Below are 17,837 nucleotides of genomic sequence, written 5' to 3'. Positions count from 1 at the left end.
GGTGCTTCCCTTTTGTACTTTGCATGCTGATTGCAGCATCTGGGCTTGAAAAGGCACGTGACCCTCACCTGCTCCAAGCCTGCCCCAGCTGAGAAATCACACACCTCCTCCCAGAGCCAATGAGCCATACCTGGCCGGCTAGGGAGCTGGGCTGTGGGCCCTTGCCTACCTGAGTCTCATAGAGCGCCTCTCCCACTACTCCCTTTGCCTCAGAGCCCATCGTGTTCAGGGGGACGGGGGCCACTCTGGTGATGGGTTCTGCTGCTCTGGTTCCTGTGCACTGACCCCCATCCCCTCGTCACCCTCTGTCACCCCGTACTTCCTACACCAACCTCTCCTTCCCCATCCGCAGCTTGCCCCAGTGTGTCCCAGTCCTGGTCACACCTTTTGCCGGGATCCTCTTCCGTCTCCCTGTAGTCCTGCCAGTTCATAACAGAGTGTATCTCCATCAAAAGCAGGCAACCTCCCAGGCATCCGGTCTTGGGAACCACCCACCAAGAGTGTCTCAGTCTTATCTGGATTTAGCTTTAGTTTGTGGACTCTCATCCACACCTGAGAAAACGCTGCAAGTCAGAATGCACAAAGAAAATGAACAATACAAAATGGCATGCTCTGTTTTGTAAAGAGTAACCTCCAATCTGGCGTAGCAATTGAGGGATGTTATTTCAAAGTAATACCGAGAAAGCAAAGCCAGGGGATTTGATGTGCAAATGTTTCATGCGCTCCTAAAGCCACAGCTCCTCCCAAGCGGCCTTTGCCAATAAATACATTACAAGAGGTATGTTAAGTACAAATTGTAAAGTATTTTGTATTGGCTTTGCCATTTCTGATGTGACAAGCACTGAGAGTAAAAAATGAATGCCAGGAAATCCTTCACCCTGCTCACAGTTAGTTGGCTCAGGCCTAGCTCTTGCTGAGAGGCCAAACTTCTATCAGAGTCATGCCATTTTAGACTCCTGGTTGGGGCTCATGTAATTGGGGACTCCAATTACAGAACAGGCACTAAAGATTCCTATACATAGAAAACTACTGTGCCAGGTAGAAGGCTACAGGTATGATCTTTCTCCTACATATCTAGTTGCTGGGAGCCTAAGAATGAAAACCTTTGGCCTGATGGATCAGGCCAAAGACCCATCTAGTCCTGCAATCTGTTTCACACACTGGCTACCCAGCAGCTAGTATACAGGGAGTTTGATTGAGGTGGGGTTTGTTTCTCTTTTTTTGCACAAAGTAATGCACTATTTATATAGGTTAACAACATTCATATATTACTCAAATTAAAGGCTGCTAAGTGCTTTACAAAAGACAATCTAAAATATTCATTAAAAGTAGCAATGCAAGCTAACATCGAAACAAGTTACATAAAATGTAAATATAACTTTTAAAATACAAATATTTAAAAATATAAAATAAAAACAGCAATTTAAAAACTATTATACTTACTAAAATTGCGTGTTAAAATTGTATGCTAGAATTACATATCTTCTAAAATGATATGTGAGCTCCAACCTTTATACCTCAGACAGCGGTTTTCCTGCTCTGATTTTATTTTATTTTGCTTAACTTCACATAGGAGGAAGATATTCTTTTTCTCTTGCAGGTGTCAAGGAAGTACTTTCTGCTAGGATGAACCCCTTCTGCTTCACTCCAGTGAAACAAAAAGTGAGAATTTATTATGGTGGCTATGTAAATAGGTGCAGGTTCAATTCTTAACGGTTGGGGTTACCCAGTGGCAAGAAACAGCTCTAGCCTCACCACAATCCCAGTGGTTCCCTTGAGTCCAGTTCTTTATCTTGTTCCCTACACATGAAAATGAATGCCACTCATGCCCCCAAATATGAAGTTGGTGCAAATTACAAGGAAAAGGGTCAAAACTAAACTTTGGAAAGAAAGTTATGATAGCATGAACTAGTTCATCATGAAACAGACTGCCTCGGAAGTCTGTAGACTTCCTTCAGTAGATGTTTTTAAGCAGAGGGTGGGTGACCACATTGTTTGGATGCTGTAGTACTGGGTTTCTTGAATCAGGAGTGATTGGACTAGATTACCTGTGAAATACTTTCCAACTATGTGAGTCTTCAAATTTTGCCTCGGCTTGCTTCATATTTTCTAGAACCTTTGCTATGGTTTTCTTCTGTTCCAGTTGTTATTAGAAATTCTGTGGTGTCTTTCTGGAAACCCAAGCAAACCCTGCCATTCTGAGGCAACAGAAACTGGGAGCCTCTCCTTTTTTGCAAGTAGCTTCTAAGTTGACTTTATCGCATGACCCTAAGGCTGTGTACACACTACACCTTTAAATTACATTTGAAACACATTCTTTCCCTCAATGAATTCTGGGCACTGCAGTTCACTTCTCAGAGTTATAATTTCCAGCAGCCCTTAACAAACTACAGTGCCCAGAATTCTTTGAGGAAAAGAAAGTGTTTCAAATTTGCTTTAAAGATACAGTGTGTTCACAGCCTGAAAATGTAGCATCTCGGAGGTCCATCCTGTCACCCGGACAAATGAGAACAGGGGATAATCATGAGTAGTAAGCAAGGGTAGTAGCGAAAAAGACACAAATCACTTTTAAAACCAGCCTTTAGGAGTCATTGCAAAACTGTCCATATCCTCTGTAAATTAAGGGAGTTCCACTACGAGAGCACTCATTTTATTCCTCTGTCAGAGTTGAGCCGCCCAGTCCTAGTTACTCCACATTGATGAAACATTAGCCCAGGACACAAATCTGTCTAAACTGCCAATCGGGTTTCATAAATGGCTTTGGAAACCACAGCATTATAAAAATGTCAGTCCCTGAACGAAATTGATTCCCTGACGGGTGCCCTTGCAATCTCCAGTTGCCAATCTAGGGGTGAAAGGGAAGCATGGAGGGATGACTACTTGTGGGCTCTTGTGTATAAGAATGGGGAAGACCTCTCAAGCTCTTGGTGAAAGCTGCCTTCTAGGAAAGCTACTTTACTCCGAGATCCCAGTAGAGGGCCTTGAACAAGGTTTTAAAAGATGTGATGTTTATGTTCTGGAGTAGGGGAAGCAATAAGGGTTGACCAACTACTTCCTATTTGTTTCATACTTCAAAGATAGCCATGTTGGTCAATAGGTAAAAAAACTCAAATTTCACAGTGTGGTGACATCTTTATTAGGACCAACCAAAATGTCATAAAAGTGAGCAAGGTTTGAGTTCTCCAGAACTTTCCCCCAGGCAAAACAGAGTGGAGAGAAAAAGATGGTATGATGTTAAAGCCACAATATATGCCCTTTGAAACTACCTTAAGAAGGAATACAGGACTTGTGAAGACTTAATTAGATTTTAGCAATTGCTAGGTGTTAAACAGTTTTTCAAGATACACTGAGGTGTACTGGGCCAATGAAACAAAAATGGCTAATTCCTCATTTAAAACAAACAAATAAACATCCAGTAGCAGACCTACTTGTTCAATTTCTACAGTCCTACTTTTTTTTTTTGCAAAACATATTTATTTCAAATATCCCCTTTATCAGCCTTAGCAGATATGAGTGACTCAGCATTTATTTACTGCAAGTTCATATTTCAGTTGTAATTAAGTAAACAAAGACAGTCCTATGCACACTTGCCCCCAGAGTATGTTCCCACTGAAAATCAGTGAGTTTTATTATTTCTGGGTTAATGTGCATAGGATCGGATTGTAAGCAACCCACATTCCCCCTTTCTACTCTGTTGCACCTAAATCACAGCAATCAAAACTACTCTCTCTTTTCTTCCAGTTCCAGTTATGTTACAACCTCATCCCTACTCCTTTCTTTCTCACCTTAAAAAAAGCAAGTTTGGAGCAGAAAGCTATTTGGCATCAACTATCTCTTGAGTATCCCTGTGAGTCATTGGAAGGTGTGTGGTCCAAATGGATATTATGCCCATTATCTCAAAACCCAATAAACTTTTGGCTGATATGTGATTCAAGTACAAAATCACATATGTACCAAGCCAATTACAAAGTCTGCATGAATTTCAAATCTTAAAGTAAATGGAAGCAAAGGCCATGTGACTTTTTCACATATTGAAATTAATTTCTTGAAACACGCAGGCTCCCTTCATAAGGCAATGTTGTTTGTACTTTGGTATCTTTACCCAAATATAACAATATTGCGCGAGAAAGAACCCTTAGAATGAAAGGATGGCATTCAACAAAGTTTTACTCAGAGTAGGATTGGGTTTGCCATATTCCCAAAAGTGAAAATCTGGGCAAAGTTGCTAATTATTATTATTTTAGTCTAAGTTGTTGATTTTTTCTTATATAATTGTCCTAGCTGTCATACGCCCAGGTTTTCACAGACATTTTACCAATTTGGACACCATTTTGACAGTCTGGGAAAACCTGGATGTATGGCAGACCTAGAGTAGATACATTGAAATTTATGAACCTAATGTAGTCGTGTTTGTTACATTTCAATGCATAGAACTTAGTTGAATGTGTTGATGTTCCTACTCATGCAGATTGTATTCTGCTGCTAATACACAACATGCCATACTCATAAACCACCCCCCTTCCCTTCAGATAGCATTCTTCAGTCTCTCAGCTACTAAAGTTTTTTCTTTCTTTCCAAAATCAAGGTTATTTCGTAATTTTTATTGAGTGCAATTTTCAGTTTTTAGTACAATATTTTTTGAAAGTTACTGTTACAAACTCTGACAATTTTGACACAATCAACAAGTTGAAAGGGAAAGAGGGAAATGTACAAGAGGGCTCAATCCTTTACAGACATCTCATTGGCTATGTACACGACGGGGCCTCTGTTGGCTGGGACAGTGCATGCTACTGCGGGAGGACTCTTCCTTCCTCTGCTCATCAGGATGGAGCATGTTCTTGACACGAGAGCTTGGCATCACTCTCAGGAGGTCACAGCTCATCTGCAGGGCATGGCTACCTTGCCAGCGGAAAACAAGGACAGGTCTGCGGTGGTAAGCTTCGCTGTCAGGGCTGGCCTCTTTCCGTGTCCTTCCGGCATCGAACAGTGGCATAAAAGTGTTCCTAAACAACAGTGGGCAGAAACGAGAACAAGAAGAACAACAGAGGGTTAGCTTTTTAGTTTTTAAATCATACATACTCTTATAGCATTGTGAAGGCAGACATATTGATGGTGGAGGAGGAAAGAGGAGTCCTATCTGTTCATTTCCACCTATTAATTTTCATCTATAAATAACCAAAATTTTGTATTGACTAAAACGATGGCAATTTTTAGAATGAAGTTATTTGTTTAATGTAAGTGCTTCTAAAAATACAGATAAGCACCATCTCATAAGAGACGATAAGCACCCTTCTATCTCACTCTGAAATGAATGATGCCCCTACTTAGATGAAGTCTACCATAATAAATGTGTCACCTAAAAACAATTCCCCCCCATAATAATTGTTTCAGTTCTGTGCAGATTCATGCAGATGAAAGGATATAGGTTCAATCAGCTAGACTTTATTTATTCAGGTGACAGCCCTAGTTTTAGCAATGGGTAGTGGCACCATAATATGTTCTTTCCATAGGATTATAGTTGCAGAGGCTTCTTGCTACTGCTTAGGAACTAACTACTACATAAAGTACTACTACCCAGTGCAGCTCCCCACTATGCAGAGGTGTTTGAGGGTTCTGGTTCAACTCTATCAGAATATATGCCATCATTATTTCTTCCAGCACATGAGATTCCCTTCATAAGCCCTGCCACAACTAACTAGCTTCCCAGGAGATTTGTGGTTTCATTGGTTCTGGAAATGCTGCAATACTGCCAAAAGGTAGCTCAGAACAGTTTTCAATGTCTTTACAGCACCTCTAGGTTCTCCTGTCCCTGAATTCCCTTTTTTAAATCATTCATTATGTTTTAATAAATTTCAAAAATTTCACATATAGATTCCAACAAATAAAAACTTGTTATTGGGTTTATTTCAACTTCCCCTCCCGTTTTCCATGGTGTTTTTAATTTCTCACCCTTGCTACACCCTATCGCTTGTCCCTGAATTCCTGATTGGCTGGCAAGATCTGCCCTCTCAACTCACCACCATTATATTGCATGCATATACTGCAACAATATGAATGCAACGCACATATACACAGAGTCTGTATATTGCCATCTATGCCTTCTGTCTGCTCTACTCCAGTCTACCTTTGCATTTTGAATGGACAACATTCCTACTAACTTTTGCCAGAAATCAGCAAGGAGTCAAAGTAAGTCCTGATCCAAATGCCTTTAAAACTGGCATCTTGAACCCAGCTTTGGCATTTCTAACCCATGTGTCTTCTTGACACCTTTCCCATCAGCCCGAAAATAAACTACAATGTTTTCTAGTGCACTGAGAGTTGGGGCTAAGCCAATGCTCTGTGCTCATGTAGGAGAATCAAGCTTCCAATGACAGCATCTCTTCACACTGATCCAGCCCCTCTCCCCATTCTTTACTTTTTTTATCCATTATACTTGGGGCAGGAGGAGGGCAAAATCAACAAAGCTCCCTATATCATCCTCAGCCTCCCTGCATGACTTTTCTGTGATTGTGCTATTAAAGCAATCTGTAAAGGGTGAATAATATTACAGCAATAACATACTTGGCCCTCAGCTACATTGATTTTTCCCCCATGTTTTATTCGTAGGAAATCAGGTGGGGGGGCAATATTACCCCCTCTTTTTCCCTTTTCTCTTTGGAAACACTGTGGTTTTCCTTGACCGCCCCGCCTCTGGTTTGACGCTAGGCAGAGGAAATTATCCCTTGCCTCCACTCTTTGCTACAGATTAGCTCCAGCTCTTGGATATGTTTGCTGAAATCTATGCCTTTAGGCAGTAGAGTTAATAACAGGAGAATTGACACCTCTATTGCCCTAATGCCAGCATGAGCCATAACTTTAATAAAACAGGGTTTGCTTAATGTTGCAGCAGTAATAACCCCTGTCCAAGGTTGCCTCCTTCCCCCTTTGTAATTCTTTCAGAAATGGCGCAAAAATGGCCTGCATTTTACCAAAAGCTCTGCATTGCTTTGGTGCCCACCTACTCCTCAATTTCAAGTTTGTGATGGGGCTTGAGAGTAAATAATTTGTAAAATGGTTTAGGAAGTGCAAACACCAATTTGCATGGATTTTGAGAACCTCGATTCAAAAGATATCTGCATTAAAGGGGTACAGAATAATCCTTATGCCAAGAAAACCAGACAGATAATACAGATATATGCACCAGAGAGCTGAATTATCTGTTAGCCTTGCCCTGACCCACTTGTGCCAGGCCATCTGCCTTTTTCATTCTTTTAAGCCCTGCATATAAGGTGAAGAGCTGTAGCTCAGTGGTAGAACTCAAACCTTGCATGCAAAAGGTCCCAGGATTGACCCCTGGTGCCTCTCTCCAATCTCATACCCTGGAGAGTTACTGCCAATCAATGTAGATAACACTAAGCTAGGTGAGACTCAATATAAGGCAGCTTTCTGGGAGAAAAAATTAGACCAATGTGCTGGACAAATGCGGAATGGGTGGCTCTCCTAAGGAATTTCCGGCACAGATGATTAAGGTTGTCTCTTAAAGAAAGAAATGGCTCATCATCCACTTGTGTAGTTAGTCCTGAAAAGAGCAGCAAAGGGTTGCCTGTTACCCATACTGTAACAGAGAAGTGTAGCCCAGCAGCAAAATCCCATTATTTAGCCACGTCAGGGGGGCAAAGATACTTTTAATATACAATTGCACATTGGAAACATAAAACCGCCACATTAAATAGCAAAGCAATTGACCGCTGTGTCCCCTTGCCTAGCTCCTGATAACTAGGGGCTGCCAACACAATTATACTGGGGCTTGTGTTCCACCATCCTAACTTACTGAAGCTTAAAAAATGTCCCTGCTGTGCCTGACATTTTGCTTCTCTTAAAATTCATCATCTTTTGGAATCAAATCATTTTTGCAAACCTAGGTAGTAATGAAACTTCTATTTATTAATCTGGGATTCACAAGGGGGAGAAAGGGAGAAATGGGGAGAGCAGAAACCAGTTGGAGAGAAATGCAGAACAGGGAAGCTTGTGGAAATTATCCGACAGGGAAATAGACAAGTGCGTATGATAGGGTTAAACAGGCAAAGCTTAACATGAATAAAATCTCAACTGAAATCAGTGTGGTTTACTTCCAGAGTTTAGAAGCAGGGTGAAAGGAAGACAGGAGTGTGACCAGAGGATAGGTGTAGAGTCTGCAGATGGAGCCAAGCATATGTCAGAAACTGAGTTTTACAACCCAATCTAAACTGGAAAGTACATCCTATTGCTTTCAATGAGAGATACTCCTAAATACATGTGCACAGGAAAAGATACTCATCAAGTAACAATGAAATGCCTATCTCTAGTACCTGTATAGTACAGGAACCCCTGAAACTATTCTATATCTTGGGGTACTCTGAAATGAGCCAACTGTGCCTCACTGCACTCCTGTTTCTAAGGCTGCCCCCCACCAACATCAAAGGCAGGATACAGATTTTGCCTTTCTTGAAACGGTGTCCAAGTGCAGCACTCTCCTCCATAGAAAGGAATGTAATCCATTCACTTATACGGAGAAATCAAAAGTATGTGTTCAGGAGCTCTACCCCGCCCTTTGCCTCTGGTAATACCAGTGAAGATTTCCTCCAACTGCATTTCAAATTACAGCCGGTCTACTGTATCTCCTATGGCAAAATGGGAATCAATGATGATGATTGTGCATTATTTATGTACTGCTATGAATCTCTATGGTGCATCACAAAGCATAAGAAGATAAATCCCTGCCCACCCCAGACACCTTAAAAATTTAAAATTGACACAGGGGAGAAGGGGGCACTGCACATGCAAATAGGGAAGGATATGGGTTTATTTCAGTTACCCATACTTAGGAGTAGTTACAGTGCATTGGGAGGACCAGGCGAATGTGGTTTAATTGAAAAGATGGGTTTTGAGGAGAGATCTGAAGGAAGGAAGAGAGACAGCATCCTCCAGATGTTCTGGGAGACAGTCCCGAGCTTAAAAGGCATCAAGAGCAAGCAAATTCATTTGAGGTGGCAGAAGATCTTCAGATGGCTAAAGAGTGAAGGTCACAGGCAGGGCTGCCACAGGATATGAGGCGACTAGGGAGATAAGAAAGGGCAGTGAGAGTGTAGAGGGGTTTGAAGACAAGAGCAAGGAGTTTGTGCTTGATCTGGGAGAAGGCCAGAAGCCAGTGTAGGAATTTAAGGAGGGCAGAACCATAAAGGAGATGAATGATTTTGGCAGCAAAGTTCTAGACAGAAGGGGGGTGGGGGACTGAAGCAAGACAACGAATGGACCAGACTGGAGACAGTAGCAGTTGTCTAGGCGAGAGTTGACCTAGAGTAGTCAATGAAGGATAAAAAGGGAGGAGATTGTAAAGGGAAAAGCAACATGACTTGGCAACAGTATGATGGCAGGCACAGAAGAGAGAGGAGTGAAAGATAAAGCCGAAGTTTCATTCCTGGACAAGAGGAGGGTAGGTGGTGATATTTTTAATAGATTCAGAAAATGATCTGAGGAGACGTGGAGTGCTTAGATAGCAATATGAGACATTTACCCTCGGACATGCTAAGTTTAGAAATCAATGAAATGTCAAAGTAGAAAAATGAAGCAGTTGGAAATGCAGAACAGGAGGGAGACAGGTCTGGACCAGAGAGGTGCATCTAGCTGTCATCAGCATGTAGGCAGTACTGAAAGCTATGGGATTTTATGAGGGGTGGTGTGTCAAAGGAAAACAGCAGAGAGCCAAGAACAAATCTCTGATATAGCCATGAAGAGGATGTTAGAGGGCAGTTTCAGGAGGGTGCAGAAACCAGATTGTAGGGGTCAGGAGAGGAGCTGGAGGAAAGGAAGTTGAGACAGTGGAAGTAAGCAACAGGCTCCAGCTGTTTGGAGACAAAGAGAAATAGGGAAATTAGTTGGTAGATTGGCAGAAAGGAAGGGCCAATGTATTATTATAATCTTTTAAGGACAGAGGAACCTGTGGGATACTTGAATGCAGCAGGAAATAAGTCATAAAGCAGAAAGAGGTCGATGATTTATATGGTGGAAAGGCAGGAGAATGGAGGGTCAGATGGCAAGAAAGGACAGGATGAAGGAGGAAAAGGAAGAGGTGGATTAGGGGTGTGGTGAAAACCGAGCCAGCTCCTATCTGCCTTTGCATGCCTCTGTAAAAGAGGTGGTTTTAATACATATAATGTGAACAGATTCTCAGGTTTCTAAGACTATTCCTTGCTGATAGCAGTAGCAGACATATTAATCTATCTTTGAGCCCAGACCTGCAGCCTGGACAAGACTGTTCCACAAGAGACTATGATATAGCTAACAGTGATAAAACTACACTGCTGAGATTTATTTGAGATTAAATGGTCCAATAAAAGCACAAAATGTTAACACATCATATAATCTCTAGGCCAAACAGCACTCCCTGCTTCAAATCTTCATGTGGCGGAAGCAGTGCTGCAGAATGGTGCCCAGATGTTGTTACCCGGCTCCAGTGTAGAGTCAATGTGGCTTCTGTGGCACAGTAAATTACGAGGAAAGGAGGGAAATGCTGGCTGTACAGATTGAAAACATGCCTGCAAATATGGAGTAATCCTGGAATAGGGTAGGCAAGATAAAAAGGGTGGGGAGAGGAAGAAGCCAGAGCAGCCACTGTTGCCTCTAATTGTTCATACAAGCACTCCCTGGTTAGTTGCCCTAACAATGTCATCTCCCTAGGGAATCCCAATTGTCAGCTGAGTGCAGTTTCACACTTCACAGGGAGGATAATTTGACAGCCACAATTAACTCAAATGGGGCTTTGATTCTATGAAGGGAGGCCATCATGTAGTTAAAAGTTATATATAAAAAAACAACTGTTAACACTGCTCCCCACCAGGTGTGTATGAGACAAAGCTCATTAATTTCAGAAGTACTTGAGAGGAAGAATACAGAGCGAAGGCACAAAGGAAACTGCAGTATGGAACATAGCTCTCCATGCGGGGACAGACTCCCCTCGGCTTTTGCCATGATGGATGCAGAGTACAATTCAAAGTTCTGGGAAAGGCTGAGCATCCCCTTGGCAGACAGTTGACTCATTGCTCATAGAAGAATGTGTGCCAAGAGGAACATGTTCAAGAGGGCCAAGAGTAAAAGAATCAGCACAGCAAATATAGAGATGAGGTTATTCTGGGTGGCCTCATCCTTTTGTGACTCTTTCCCATGAAAAGGCAGGCTGCACATTTAGACTACACGGAATGATCTGAGGAGGAGGGAACAGGATTGTAGCAGTAGGCCCTGCTTCCACACCCAATCCAAATATTATGCCTCATGCACCAAGCCTAAACAGACACAGGCTCTCTGTGCAAACTGAGGACCTGTGAAACTTCACATATTCAGGCTGTATGTGCACAGGCTCTGTGAACTCAAAGCCAATGCAAGGGAAGAGTTTGGCGCTGACCTCTGCAATCCCACTCACCCTACTGCATGTGTAGCGCACATAGCCAAATTAAGCCCTCCCTCAGGTTCAACTACAAAATTCATTACAATAGACCTTGCAAGATGACAAAAATCTCATGCACCAACCTCTGAAAAGAAAAGAGAACTTTGACAAATTGGATTTTTAAATGCTTATTGCATTTGCCCTCACATTTTGAGCATGTGGCCTTTTTTTTTTTACTGTGGCATAACTGAGGCTGATAGAAAATGAATCTATGGCAGGGAATCTCAAGCCCTTTCCCACCTGCCAGTTCTCTCCTACAACCTCCCCTCTCACCAATGGGAATGCCCTGTGCAGATGGAAATGTAGGTCAAGAACATTGCTGGGAGAAAGTGGTGAGCAGAGGTCATTTCCCCCACTTTCTGCAGCAAATCACTTTCTTCTTGCAAATGAGAAGCATAGGCCGGGTTTGGGAGACATATTAAAATCTGCTCTCAGCGGCGTAGCTAGCCGCCTGGCTGCCTGGGGCGGCAAATGTGAAGGCACCCCGCCGGGGTGTGTGTGTGTCCATTGCGAGCATGCGTCACACATCACGATGCATGCATCATGACGCATGGCGCATGACACACGCATCATGATGCGCAACGCACACGTTGCGGCGTGCAGCGCATGCGCGCACAGGAGGCATGTGACGCGGTGCCATGGCAAACCCCACGAGCAAGCCGCGGAGTGAGAAAGTCTTGCTTGCATCGGGGCTTCTCCTCCAGGGCGGCGGACGCGTTGAGTGGTGGCGGTGGCGGCGGCCATCAGAGGTGGTCAGCCCCATCCAGGTTGCTGCCCCCCCCAGCCTGCTGCCCACCCCCCCGGGCCCCTATTACTATGCCACTGTCTGCTTTCTTAACCCTTTGGCATTTCATGGAATTGAATCTAAACTTTACTTTACAATCTACACATTTGCATCTCACTACTATTTAAGAACTGCCAGGAATGTTTACTTTGGGTTTTATTTTCTCCTCTAAACAAGTCATAAAACTCTTAAGAAACATTCTGTATGAACTAAACCAGGCAGCCCTGCAGTTCCTCCCTTTTTATTTGTAGAATAAGATATGCTCTGATATGACTCAGAGTTACTAAGGAAGGGAGAAACAAATGAAGAATCTTAAGACTGGATACAGTAACCAGATTTGTTCTCCACTTCTCTGCAATTTTCAGTAAGTCAACCGCCACTCTAAATTTGATGAGTTCCTAGTACTTTAGATTCCATAATATCTGGAGAGTCTGGGAGATTTAACAGTAATCAACCATAGATCATAGATATGTTGAAAGGACTTTGCAAATAATTCTTGTTACTCTCTCTCTCTATATATATATATATCTCTTTCCCAGTGTGTGTATTTTAATTTAATACAGATTCAATGCATGCTTCCTAATTACTGGACTCACTTTTGACCTAAAAGTGGCATTATGTGCTTGCTTTGATAAAAACTGGGAAATGTAAGGAAAGTAACTAGCACTATCAGAAATGCAACCATTACACAAATAAGATATTTGTGTTTTGAAAGTACAGCATCTACATGGAGCATCTACAAGCCGTATAGCCCTCGTTAAACAGTATCTGTATACTACAGTGCAACTCCAGGATTAGGGTACAAAACACACAAAGATTACTCAACAGTCTACAATAATGACAGCAACTGTGGTCTAGTTATGTTTGGAGGAGCATACTCCTCAGCACGGTATATTGAAAACAGGATAATAGAATCTAAATCGTAAGAGTTGGAAGGGACCACAAGGGTAATATAGACAACCCCCTGCAATGCAGGAATCTCAACTAAAGCATTCATGACAAATGACCATCCAACCTCTGCTTTAAAACCTGCAATGAAAGGGAGTCAGCCAACTCCCGAGGGAGACTCTTCCACTGTCGAACAGCTCTTACTGTCAAAAAGTATTTCCTGAGGTTTAGTCGGAATCCCCTTTATTGTAACTGGAAACCATTAGTTTGAGTCCTACCCTCTAGAGCGGCAGAGAACAAGCTTACTCCATCTTCCATGTGACAGCCCTTTAGATATTTGAAGATGGCTATGATATCTCCTCTCAGTCTCCATTTTATCAAGCTAAACATGGCCATGTCTGTTTATGTGTCTCCCTCAAATAGATCAATGGAAGAAGTAGAGATTCTTGTTATATTTTTCATAATATATTCCTATAATCTGTCTCATCACTACCACAGCTCTTTCCCATTACCTGGAATTTCAGCAGAAGCACCACATATTTTGGCCTGTGAGTCACCCCATGACAGGGACAGAGAATAGGCACAAATCTAGAAAATGGGATGGAGATGATAAACATGGCAGAGCAGAGCACCAGAAGTGGTATTGTGACATGGCAAGAACACTAAAGAAAGGCCTTGGTAGAACAAGCTAGTCAGTTCTTCTGCACATACAGTGGAACCTCGGTTTATGAACACCTCGGTTTATGAATTTTCAGTTTATGAACGCCATGGACCCATCTGGAACGGATTAATTCACTTTCCATTACTTTTAATGGGAAAGTTCGCTTCAGTTTATGAACGCTTCAGTTTATGAACAGACTTCCGAAACCAATTACACCCATGTTTCAGTTTATGAACGCTTCAGTTTAAGTACTTCGCGGACCCGTCTGGAACGGATTAATCCACTTTCCATTACTTTCAATGGAAAAGTTCGCTTCAATTTATGAACGGTTACTCCGCGGACCGTCTGGAACGGATTAATCCACTTTCCATTACTTTCAATGGGAAAGTTCGCTTCAGTTTATGAACGCTTCAGTTTATGAACAGACTTCCGGAACCAATTGTGTTCATAAACCGAGGTACCACTGTATAGGCCTGGTTCATACAGTGGCGAACGGTGCCGCTTGGCTGCCCGGGGCGGCACCCCTTGAGGGCGGGGCACGACGTGCCAGGACAAGCCAAGACAGACTGCGCATGTCCACACATGCACAGTCTGTCCGGGTTGGCGCTGCTGTTCTGCTCGGCCGGCGTGCTCTGAAGCAGAGTGTGCTACGGAGCGGGTTGCCGGGCGGTGGCGCCAGGCAACCTGCTTCGTAGTGCTCACTGCTTCTTCCTGCTTGGGCGGAGGAGGCGAGGGGCGGTCTAGAGGCACTGCCCCCGCCAGGGTGGAGCTAGGGGTGTCCCGCCCCCTTTGCCCCTCCCTTGCTACGTGCCTGGGTTCATATAACATGGTAAGCCAAACTATTGTTTACTTGAACCACACAAGACATATGGGCTCCTGGAAATGAGCTTGCAGGCCCATCTTACTGAATCCTGAGCACAGCCAAAATTTGGACTACCATACCATCTGAACTAGGATTCATAGTTAAACTGTCTCCTGACTAACCATGAGTTGTAGTCAAAGTTTATTATTTGCTGTGGTTTGTTCTTAGCTACAGCACCACGTGTGGAGTTTAACCACGAGTCCTGTTTGGACCACACATGCTAAACCATACCTTGACTTAGTTCGGTGCAGTATGGGAGCAAACAGGCCCAATGACAAACAAAGTGGACATAAGTGCCTCTCCAAGAGCCCACATGTACACACTGTTCTGGGAAACAACAGTTTTGCTCATGCAGGTACGAAACTCAGAGCATATGGGAGAAAAGGGAGATGTTTACTAAAGCACACTATCATACAAAACACTGGGCTCCACTTGTTCCACTGTGTTTGGAGTATGCTCGAAAGGAAGTCATGGCGACAATCTGGCCGTTCCTTTAATCTTGAACATCAGGGTATTTTGCTCTCTTCAAAGTAAACCAGTGCATCTATTCAATGGAAGAGTGGGGAAACCAGAAAAAAAAAATCTGTGCAAATCCCAAATTCAGTTCTGTATGCACCTTCCTAAAAAGTTATCACAAAAGTTTGTTGTTGTTGTTTTTTAAAAAAAATTCTAAGAATATTATTATTTATTTAAAGATGGGCTAGTGGTGTCTTGTACCAATTTCTCATCTTCCTGATAGTCTTTGGAAATCACAATTTGCATTTTAGATAAGAAACGCTCCAGGCATCCTCCTCCTGCAACACAGCTCTTGGCATGGGCTGTATTTCATGCTGTCAGTCCCACTCATTGCTAATTAGCATGGAGAATTGCAGTGATGTTAACCATAATTTTCATCCCTTCTCCCCACCTTCAAAACAAGGGTTTGGTTACCTAATGAGACCCCTGAGGATAATCAGAAAGAAACAGGGACAAATTCAATCATGGTGCAGCCCTGGTAACTTCAGTGCTATTACTAGCAGAGGGAAATACAGTAGTTCTAAAGGGAAAAAAGAGACACAATACACTAGTGGGAGAGCGAAATAAAAAGTAAAGAAAGGGGGAAAATATTATTTTTAAGTTATAGAAGGAGTAATTTGGCATGATATGCAAGAACACAAGATGAAGACCGGACATTTGGTGTAGCTCTGCCATTAAATTTGGCCCCTGGGTCTCTACTTGTCACACTGAAATTTCAACTTAAAATGGAAAAAAATGCTGATGGATTTCCCCAGTATTTTACAAATATCACACCTGACTTTAAAAAGGTATGAACTAAGAACTATTTGGGCGATAATGACGATAAGGAGATGCTATATAATTTCCAAATGCACTTTTAACTTCCTCATATGTGAAACTGGGATTGGAAGTAGCCAGGGTGTGACTATTGAGTATGTGAGGCAGGGTTCCCCAGCCTTTTTGGCCAGAGAGCACATTTCGAATTTTGCGGGATTGCTGGCAGCACCAGTCACACAATAGATACTGGCAGAGGGGCATAACACTAAATTAGAGAGGCAGCCTTAAGCTTACCATGGGAAGTCAGCTATGTCTTTGCTGGTCCTGAATCACACAGTATTCATTTTGCATACACACTGGTGCTGTTGCTGTCTAATAGCAGCAAGGAGCACTTTTCAGCACCAAAATGAACACACACATGCCTTACTTTTATTTCACAGAAATCATTTAGAAGGTTCCTGCACATCTTGGCCCATAACATTCTTTCCAAAGTGTTAGAAAAAAAGGAAAGTCAGAGTCTGGCCCCCATGCCCAAGGGCACCCTCTAAAGCAGGGGTTTGAAACCTAAGGCCCATGGGCCGGATGTGGCCCAATCGCCTTCTCAATCCGGCCCATGGATGGTCCGAGAATCAGCATGTTTTGACATGAGTAGAATGTGTCCTTTTATTTAAAATGCATCTCTGGGTTATTTGTGGGGCATAGGAAGTCGTTCATCCCCCCCCCAAAAAAAGTCCGGCCCACCACATGGTCTGAGGGATGGTGAACTGGCCCATGGCTGGAAAAGGTTGCTGACCCCTGCTCTAAAGCCTTCATGGGCACATGGCACCCACTGGCACTGGGCTGGCAGCCACTGATCTAAGGGCACCCTCTGGACACTCAGCAGTCAAGGACACCTTGGAATGACATCTTTCTTGGTGTCATGCTCAGAGACCAGGAAACACTGCTGACTCACAGGCTTTGTCTTTTCACTCTCTCATTCTCTGCTAGCTGAATAGTGATAAGGAAAAAAATTATCACCAACAGTGCCTCACTTCCACATAACTTGATGTCAAGCAAACACTTCCAGTTTACTCACGTCCTTGTGGTCTAGAAGGCACCTTTAGACTTCTCCGCTGCCATAACTTGTCTGCCTCTCATGTGCTGAGTGTAAAATGCAGCCAATTGCACAGTGACAAATGATTGTTCCTTCAAAAACTGTCTTGCGGTCGGTCTTATGTACTGTATTTTTTCGTCTATAAGATGCCCCCATGTATAAGACGCCTCCTATTTTGGGGGCCCTGATTTAAGAAAATGGGGGGAGATGTATCTGTGTATAAGAGCCCCCCAATTTCTGACATTATTCTTTAGGGGGAAAAAACTAGTCTTATACACGGAAAAATACGGTACTTCCTTCAGACCTACATTCGATGGTTTGTTCAGTGTCCCATGTGTTAATCATCCCTATCTTCATCTTCACAATTCTCCCTTCACATTCCCCCCTCTCAGTAAATTAATACAAACATCCATGACTTAAGCCTTACAATGAAAGCTTTCTTATGGAAATGATTTATAACTTTTTGTCATCTTCTTGTCAGATGACCCATTTTCAAGCCTCTGTTTCTTGAATGTATTCTGTTTGATTTCACTTATTATGTTGTTTGGTCCTAATTGAGATTTTGTACACCACATAGACATATTTTTATATGAGTTTGTGGTATAGAAATGAAATAACAAGAGCACAATAAATTTGTTGAGGGGGGGTTTCTCCTATTTTCTGCAAAAGGGCAAATATCCCCACCTATACAGGCAATTGCCAGAGCTTCAGCTTTTTTAGTTATTTTATTTCATAAAAAATTTACTCTGCTTGATTGTTAAAAAAAGAACCCCACACCTCAAAGTGGTTTATAAAATAAGCACTTGCAGGTTCTAAATA

The 17,837-nt window shown here is 42.7% G+C and overlaps 1 protein-coding gene across 3 annotated transcripts in view; it reads right to left on the bottom strand.

Moving 5' to 3' along the window:
* Nucleotides 1–1,456: 1,456 nt before the first annotated feature.
* The window catches only part of EPHB1 (EPH receptor B1), a 344,890-nt gene continuing 328,509 nt past the window's right edge, over nt 1,457–17,837 (bottom strand). For all 3 annotated transcript variants that reach the window (XM_060274589.1, XM_060274587.1, XM_060274588.1), the window contains exon 17: nt 1,457–5,003. The gene's annotated coding sequence lies outside the window, so the exon portion shown is untranslated. The remainder of the gene's footprint in view (nt 5,004–17,837) is intronic.

Source organism: Zootoca vivipara, chromosome 5 (genome assembly GCF_963506605.1).
Source record: "Zootoca vivipara chromosome 5, rZooViv1.1, whole genome shotgun sequence".
NCBI classification, from domain to species: domain Eukaryota; kingdom Metazoa; phylum Chordata; class Lepidosauria; order Squamata; family Lacertidae; genus Zootoca; species Zootoca vivipara.
Note: the sequence above shows the minus strand (reverse complement) of the source record. Positions and strands in the feature narration are given on the sequence as shown.